Consider the following 7,863-nt stretch of genomic DNA (forward strand, 5'->3'; position numbering starts at 1 on the left):
GACTGGAAACCACTTGAGGACAAACCTGATTACACAATTGCTGATACTTCCTGGATCAGTGAAAACATACTTGTTTTTTTAGTTTTACTTTTAGATGTGTTTCTCACCAAATGTAGATGGGAGTGAGGTAGGAGAGAAAGAAAGGTTCTGCTCATTGCAGCCATCTGTGACTTCCATAGCAGCTGGGAACCCAGAAGCACTCCCTGGAGACTAACCTCAGTGAGGGTCTCAGTCATGGAGATTAGCCATCTTCCCTTTGACACATTCTCAGAAAGAACCAGAGGTTGGCACTGAAGAGAAACATAATGGAAGTGAGTGGGGAGAGACGAGAGAAGCAATCAGATTAAGAAAAGGGAGGATAAATTGGTTTGATGCCATCTACCTCTGTGAGGGACTGTGTTTCAGACAAATTTTAATGGTCAGTGGTAGAGACAGGAAGTGGGGATGGGAGGGAAGGGATCTGCAAAAGTTATGTCCTGTTTTCAGTTGGGGGAAAAAATTTCAACAGATTTTCTGAACATAATTAACCAGTGGTAGCCAATACTCTCTATGGACCTAAGTGAATTGGTAGCATGAATCCTTGATTTTTTCAGGAGAAAGTCATCAACCAAGAAGTCTCTGTATCTGTATCTAATTATATTACTCAGTATGCAACTATTTTTCTAAATGTCAAAATGTGACTAGTAAATAACCCTAAAACTCAATTTTAACGTTAATACAATAAAATAGTTTTAAAAGAGAATAATGTCGGCTGGAGAAGAGACAGCTCTGTTGTGCACACTGAGCATTTTTGTGAGGATATTTCTCTCTCCCCTTACCCTTCAGCCCCCCCACCTCCATTTTTTGACCTAGTTCTCTAACATAGCCACAGAAGCATACAATATGTTGTTTAAAGTCACTTAAGGGGGAAAAAAGGCATGGCAATATTTCTTAATGTCTCCTTATGCTCAGTTTGTCATTGTTATATTAAGACATGTTCTGGTATTCTTGTTTTTATAATCTATGCTACGTTTAGAACATCTGTACAGAGAGAGACTAGTTGGAGACTCTTTTTAACGGAATTATTTACAGTACATGCTACAAATGGGACTTGCAGGTAAAGCACCACATTCCAACAGCTTTACCAATAACTGCCGAATGCCTCCAATAGCTGTGCTTAGCAATATATTTCCAAAATCCTTACTGTACCTTTATCTTCTAAACAAGTGGGCTAAATAGATTTCAGGCTATTGTCTTTTTAAGGGGGTGACAGAAAAGGTAACCTAAATTCACCACATCATAAACAACCTATTGCCCTCCCCCTCTTCATTTCCCCCATATGGCTTTCAGACTCCTAGCATATTTTTAAAAAATTGTATCTAGAAATCCCTACATCCCCATGAGCCTTCTCTTTCCTACTCCTCTGAAGTATCTCTCCCTATGTCTCCCCATCTGCATTGGTGTCTCTCCCATCTCTGCTCCTTTTTCTGCTTCCTATGTATGTCAACTCTTTTCTATCCTAATGACTTCCCATTCTGTCTGCCTCAGACTCTGGCTATTAGTGACACTGGAATTCAGTGCTTTCCCTTTTCAGGTCATCTTTCAACTTTTACTATTTGCCTCTGGACTATGTGAAATACATTTATTAGTATAGCTCATTTAGAACAAATAATATCCATTGCTGCAGCCAGGTGCCTTTGTTTGGTAGGTGGATGTAGCTATATCATTTTGTGAATCTTTGACTGATCCTTTGTATAATTCTCTTGACATCCCTAGAGATTTTACAGTGTGAAATGTATTGATTTGTATAGACTTTCAATGCCTTGGATTCCAAATTCAATTTTAAATGACCGTAAATTAACTATAGAGTGTGTTTTATTACACATATTGGCTAGGAGGAGTGCTGATGGGGATAGGAAATTAATAGTTTATTAATACATTTCTTCATCATACATTCAGGTAATAAGATTATTTGTAACTCCGAGGGTATGTCTTTGTGGGGAGTTAAGACAAATTAATTTAAATTATGGAGTTAATGCACATAAATTACTGTGCTTTAAACCCTCATGTGGACTAAGGGCACATTCAGAAGTAATGTGCCCTTAGTTTGTTATAGCTTAATCCTCCAAGAGTTTAGTGTGTTTTAATTTATGTGCACTAACTTCACTGCTAGATAATTCATCTGAACTTTCCTAAGTGTCTGTCCCGTGTAGACAAGCCCTTAGATGTTGCCATGTGGTTGGTGCTATGGTCCCAAGAGCACTTGACATTGAATTCAGCTGTAGCCGTGACCCAACAAATGTGTTGTAATATGATTGCTGAAGTTGGTGTGTAGGAAGCTGTAGGACCAGCTGGAATGCTATGGAAGAGCTGGGGATGCTTTAGGGATCTTTAGAGATCTCTGAAAAACACGTTTATTAAAAGAGAAGTTATTCAGGACATGATATTGCTCATAGGCAGTGTGTGACTCTTGCATTTGGGGAGGCTGGGTGTGAGTGCTGGAAGCTCCCTAGAAGTATGTGGGGGCCACCAAGCCCCAAGTCCTGCCCACACTCCGTCTCCACTCTGCCCTGAGGCCCTGCTCCACTCTGTCTCTTTCTGCCCTTGCTCTGCCCCTTTCCTCAAGGCCTCCCTGGCCCACTGCTCGCTTCTCCTCGCCCCCCTCTCCCGAGGCCTGCCTGCCCACTGCTTACCCTTCTCCTTCCCCTCCTTCCATCACTTGCCCCTTAGCTGAGTTGCTCCACATCAGCCCAGCAGGAGTCCCACATCTGGGCCAGCCAGTGAGAGGCAGAACCACTTTTAAAAGTGATGAGGCCATGTGGCCCCTTGTTCTCCCCTGTGCTGGCAGGCAGAGGGGCCTTAGGGGAGGGAGCAGAGAGGCACAAGTAGCAGGTGGGAGGGCCTTGGGAGAGGGGATGGAGAGGAACAAGCAGTATGCGGGGGAGGGAGTCTTGGGAGAAGGGGTGGAGAGGGCCTAGGGAGAGAGGGCAGAGAGAGAGGAGCGAGCGGTGGGCAGGTGGAAGCCTCGTGGGAAGAGGCAGAGTGGGAGTGGGAAGAGGTGGAGCAAGGGCAGGGCCACGGGGAGAAGAGGCCGAATGGGAGTGGGGCCGTGGTCCAGGCGCTGGTGGCCACCCCATTTCTTGGGAACTTCCAGTGGCAGGAGGTGGGCTGCATATTTGGGGAGGCTGAGCCTCCCAAAGCTTGTTATACCCACTGCCCATGGTATTGCTAACTAAATTCCTGTGACCTTGTGTTGTTTAGACAAACTAAAAGCAGGACAACCCTCCTCCTGACACCATGGATATTCCAGCATGACAACTTGCTTGCTAATGCTATTTCCTTCACTTTCTCTCCAGCCCACCATGATACCTTTGCAGTGACTGTCCTTAACCTTAATCTCCTTCATAATTATAAATTTGCCCAGAACCTAAAATGGTTCATTCAGTCTGGAAACTTCAGCTTTCCAGTGTTCAAAATTCTTCAAGGCACTTTCCTGCTATCCCTGTTTCTAAAGAACCCTAAATTCCAGGGTCTTCAAAATAATTGCAACTGAAAGTTTTAATTTAGATTTGTTTTACAAATAGGCGCTGTGTTCAAGTTCTCTTTTTTCAAATATTTACCATGTCCCCTCCCCACATCTTCATTTGTATGTAATTTCTCGGTGCAGCAGAATGAATGATTTGGCTGCATTATACTCATAGAAACATCTGCAATAAACCATTCTCATTGGCATCTGAACAATAGCTAATTGAATGGCTGAGCCTTGACTTAAAATATTAATTTCTTCTTTTCTGACCTTATCAAAGCAGATGGAAATAAATTTTCATCCTCCCTTCCCAAGTACAGAGCCCTTCTTTTAGAAGGTCACTCTGTGCTACCTGTTGATTTATGGAGTGTTACTAGTTTAAAAATGGAGAATCTGTAAATATAGTCATAGGTGTGTGACAGACTGACAATATCCTGAAATATCCCCAGCAAACCTTATGGAATTAAAATAAACTTTGTTGAATTAATCTAAACCTTATTGAATTAGGATTAATACCTTTGGGATACATTGTATAAAAAATGCAGTTGTGTATGTGGTGTTGTGGTGTCATATGTATCTTCTCTAGTAGAGAGGGAGGGATGTTAATGAACTTCTTCCATTATCAGCCTTTGAAACCACCACCTGGGGAGATATGCATATACTAGTTCAAAGACCAACAGAGAAAGAGAAGACTTTTGGATAAAAACCTGGTGTCATGGTTTTGTGGGGGTGCAATCCAGACCAGTGAGGGGTTGTGTCACATCTTACTATGTAACTCTGAGTGCCTCACAATGCTTTGCCGCTATGGTTCTCAGCCTGGGATGCTTACAATCAGCAATAAACATACAGATTATGTTTGTCTGTGTGCTTTGCAGCCAGCCCTGATTCAGCAGCTCTGACCCCAGCAGCCTATCTACAGCCCCAGAGTCCAACTCTGGCTTCCATCAGACTTGGTTACAACCAGCAAGGTAACCCCAACACACTCCCAATCCTGAATTTTCCCCAAACTGCATGCTCTGTAATGGCCAGCCTGCTCCTGGACAGTACAGAGAAATAATAAGGTTTGTTTGTTCCTTTAAAGAGGCAAAAGCACATCACAGCTATTAACTGGGCTAAATACACCCTTCCTTGCAAACACAGCATGGAGTTGGTTTATAGTAAAAGAAAACAAATTTATTAACAACAGGACATAGGTTAAGTGATACCATGAAAAAGGAATAAAGCCAGAAAGGGTTACAAGCAAACACAAGTGAAAATATGCATCTAAAACTCAAACGAGAAAGGTACAGACTTTGTTCAAGATGGTTTCTCTCACCAGTCATTCTACTTCCCAGCTCTGCTGACTTTCCCCTAGTCAGGACCTTCCACAAAAGTAAAGATGCTGGCTTTCCTTGTCTTCCGAAGGAAAGATCTTTGCCTAAGCAGGTTTCTCACCTATGTTTAGTCTCTAGAGACTTCAATCTCCCCTTGTCTGAAGGACCCATCTTACTCAGCTTTCAAGAGCTCTGGCCTCTTGTGTCTAATGACGGATTACAAAGATACCGTCTGTCTTTGTTATATCTTCCAAAATTCATTGACTTTGTCTCAAGAGACAGGATGACCTCATGCTGTTCTTCCCATCCTCTGGACTTCCCATCCCCTTGCTGATTTCTATGTAAATAGGGCTTCCATTATTTTTGGTTACACCTTGCTTAATCTCATTGGAGACAGGGAGATAGCTGCCTTCTCTCCTGTCTGGGAAGGAACCTGTTTCTTCCTGTTTGGTCACAGACATTAAAAGCATACAGAATCCATGTTTTCTCATATAGTGTTAACACATACTAATAATATATAATATCATTCACAATGATACTATTCACCAGTGTGTCATTAACTTTCAGAAATGACCTAACTCTATACATTTTGTAATCCAGTAAAAGTGTACACAATCAGTTGGTTCAATTTGTCTATTGCTTGAGGTCCACGCCCCCCACCCCGTCTTTATAGACCATAAACCCTTGTAAAGCATTATTTGAAAAGTAAAACACAGACCATGCTTCTCTCTCCTGCTGGGGCATAGATGCCATGCTGTCTCTTCCACCACTTGCTAGTTCCATATATTAATCTGATATGTGAACATGCCTTCATTACCTCTGCCTGACAACTGGGCTGCTGGTCAGAGAAGCAAACACATTCCTTTGCCTAGGGCAGACCTGTTTACCAACTCCCCTTGACATGCCTGCTTTAAACACACTATACTCATAATTCTAGCATATATCCATAACTCTTAAGACAGACTTTGTATACATTATGCAATAGTATTAGTGATCAGTGAGTTCTTAGGTTTCAGAGTAACAGCCATGTTAGTCTGTATTCGCAAAAAGAAAAGGAGTACTTGTGGCACCTTAGACACTAACCAATTTATTTGAGCATAAGCTTTCGTGAGCTACAGCTCACTTCATCGGATGCATACTGTGGAAACTGCACACTGTGATCACTTTAGATAAGCTATTACCAGCAGGAGAGTGGGGTGGGAGGAGGTATTGTTTCATGGTCTCTGTGTATATAATGTCTTCTGCAGTTTCCACAGTATGCATCCGATGAAGTGAGATGTAGCTCACAAAAGCTTATGCTCAAATAAATTGGTTAGTCTCTAAGGTGCCACAAGTACTCCTTTTCTTTTAGTGAGTTCTTAGTTTCAAATAATATCTCACAAGGTATATTTTATACAAAGGTTATTACAATAGGGTGTAGGGTGCGAATATGGGGTTGCTGAGAGTTACACTTGATATTTAAACTGACTCAGGGACTTCTTCCTGGTCCAGCAAACGGGCAGGATCCCTGGTCTAATCCTTAAGGGGAGGATTGGAAGAATTGGCCTACTGAGACCCCATACAATTTTTCTTTTTCTTTGTGCTTTTTCTGAGATGAAACTCTGATGAACTTGTAACCACAAAGAAATCCCTACTGTGGGGTGATGCCTGGTAAGCTTATTAGCATGCATAACTGCATATAGGCTTTCTTTTACTGTTTATAATACTTTTTTCTGTTATGCTTTTTACCTTAAGAATAAAGTAACCTTGCTTAGAAAGAACTGCGGAGCAATCACTCTGTTATTAGTCTCTGAAGAGAAACAAGTACGTTTGTTTAGACTGACTGACTTTGCTGGGAAATGCACAGTGAAGGCAGGGAACTGTGCAGCCTGGAAATACCCTGGTCAGAAGGGAGAAAGACATGGGTCTCCACCCAGAAAGGCAACAGCTGGGAAGTTGCAAGCTGAGAGTGGGTGACCTTGCTGAACCACTAAGGGGAAATATAGGTGTAGTTGCTCTAAACTGTGATAAAGTGTATGATTTATGGAACAAAATTCTGTCATCTGTCCAGTCACTCTCCCTGACAGTAATACCTCCTCACACATGGGTCTTTTGGAAACAACATTACAGGCCTGATTTTCGAGGCACTTGAAGCCGCACACAAAAGCATACATGCAGTTCCCACAATTGTGCACACAAATCAGACACATGTTGTACAATTTGCACATGTAGTTGTGTAATTTGGGTATTTAAATTCATGTGTATATATACACACACAGTTTTGGATGAAGATCCTGGTGCAGGAGGTTTTGAAAATCAGCCTTTATATTGGGACAGGTGGCATGTGGCTTAGTATGCTAGCCTGTCACTTCTACAAAACAGAGTTATTTGGGTGGTTTGGGTGGCTATGGGAAAGAAAATGGTCTTTGTTTCATTTGGAGATCTCTTTTTACAGTCAATCTCAGCATGGCTTTTACTCCTGGCTCAGCCAAATGGAGGCTTTCTTGTGGCTCACCTGATGGAGCAGTTGCCGGTGCAAGTTTGCTTATATTGATGTGCAAAACTCATGAACAGCATGTTCAGCCACTGGATGGGGAGATTCTGTTAGTAATTACTGAAGTCTGATCCACTGTCTGACTATTTGAACTGCTGAAACCTTCACTTCCTCAGCTTTTGACAGAGAGTGAGAATAAATCAGCATTTTAAAAATGGTAACACATTTTTGTTGCCAAATGAAATGTGATAACTGAATCCCTTGTAAAATAATATTTTTGGAGAAAAAATGAGATCAGGGCCAGATAAAAACAAGTTATTTACAATTCAGATCATGGATTAATATCAGTCCAGTATAGTACTATTAAAAATAAAACATAAAAACAAACCTTTATAATCTATTGCCTTGTTTAAATAGTTCTAGCTAGTTCAGTGATAGTTTTAGCTTCTGTTCCTGGCATATTTCTAGATCTACAGTCCCATTACAGTGGTGCCGCTTAGCACAAATACAGTGATGGTTTTGCCAGTTTTTCTATGATAAACCTTTTTTCCAGGAATTCATACATAATCATA

General features: G+C 41.6%; 1 protein-coding gene across 2 annotated transcripts in view; it reads left to right on the plus strand.

Moving 5' to 3' along the window:
- The window catches only part of RSPO2 (R-spondin 2), a 170,923-nt gene that overhangs the window by 130,749 nt on the left and 32,311 nt on the right, over nucleotides 1-7,863 (plus strand). The window lies entirely within an intron of this gene.

This window comes from Caretta caretta, chromosome 2 (assembly GCF_965140235.1).
Source record: "Caretta caretta isolate rCarCar2 chromosome 2, rCarCar1.hap1, whole genome shotgun sequence".
NCBI classification, from domain to species: domain Eukaryota; kingdom Metazoa; phylum Chordata; order Testudines; family Cheloniidae; genus Caretta; species Caretta caretta.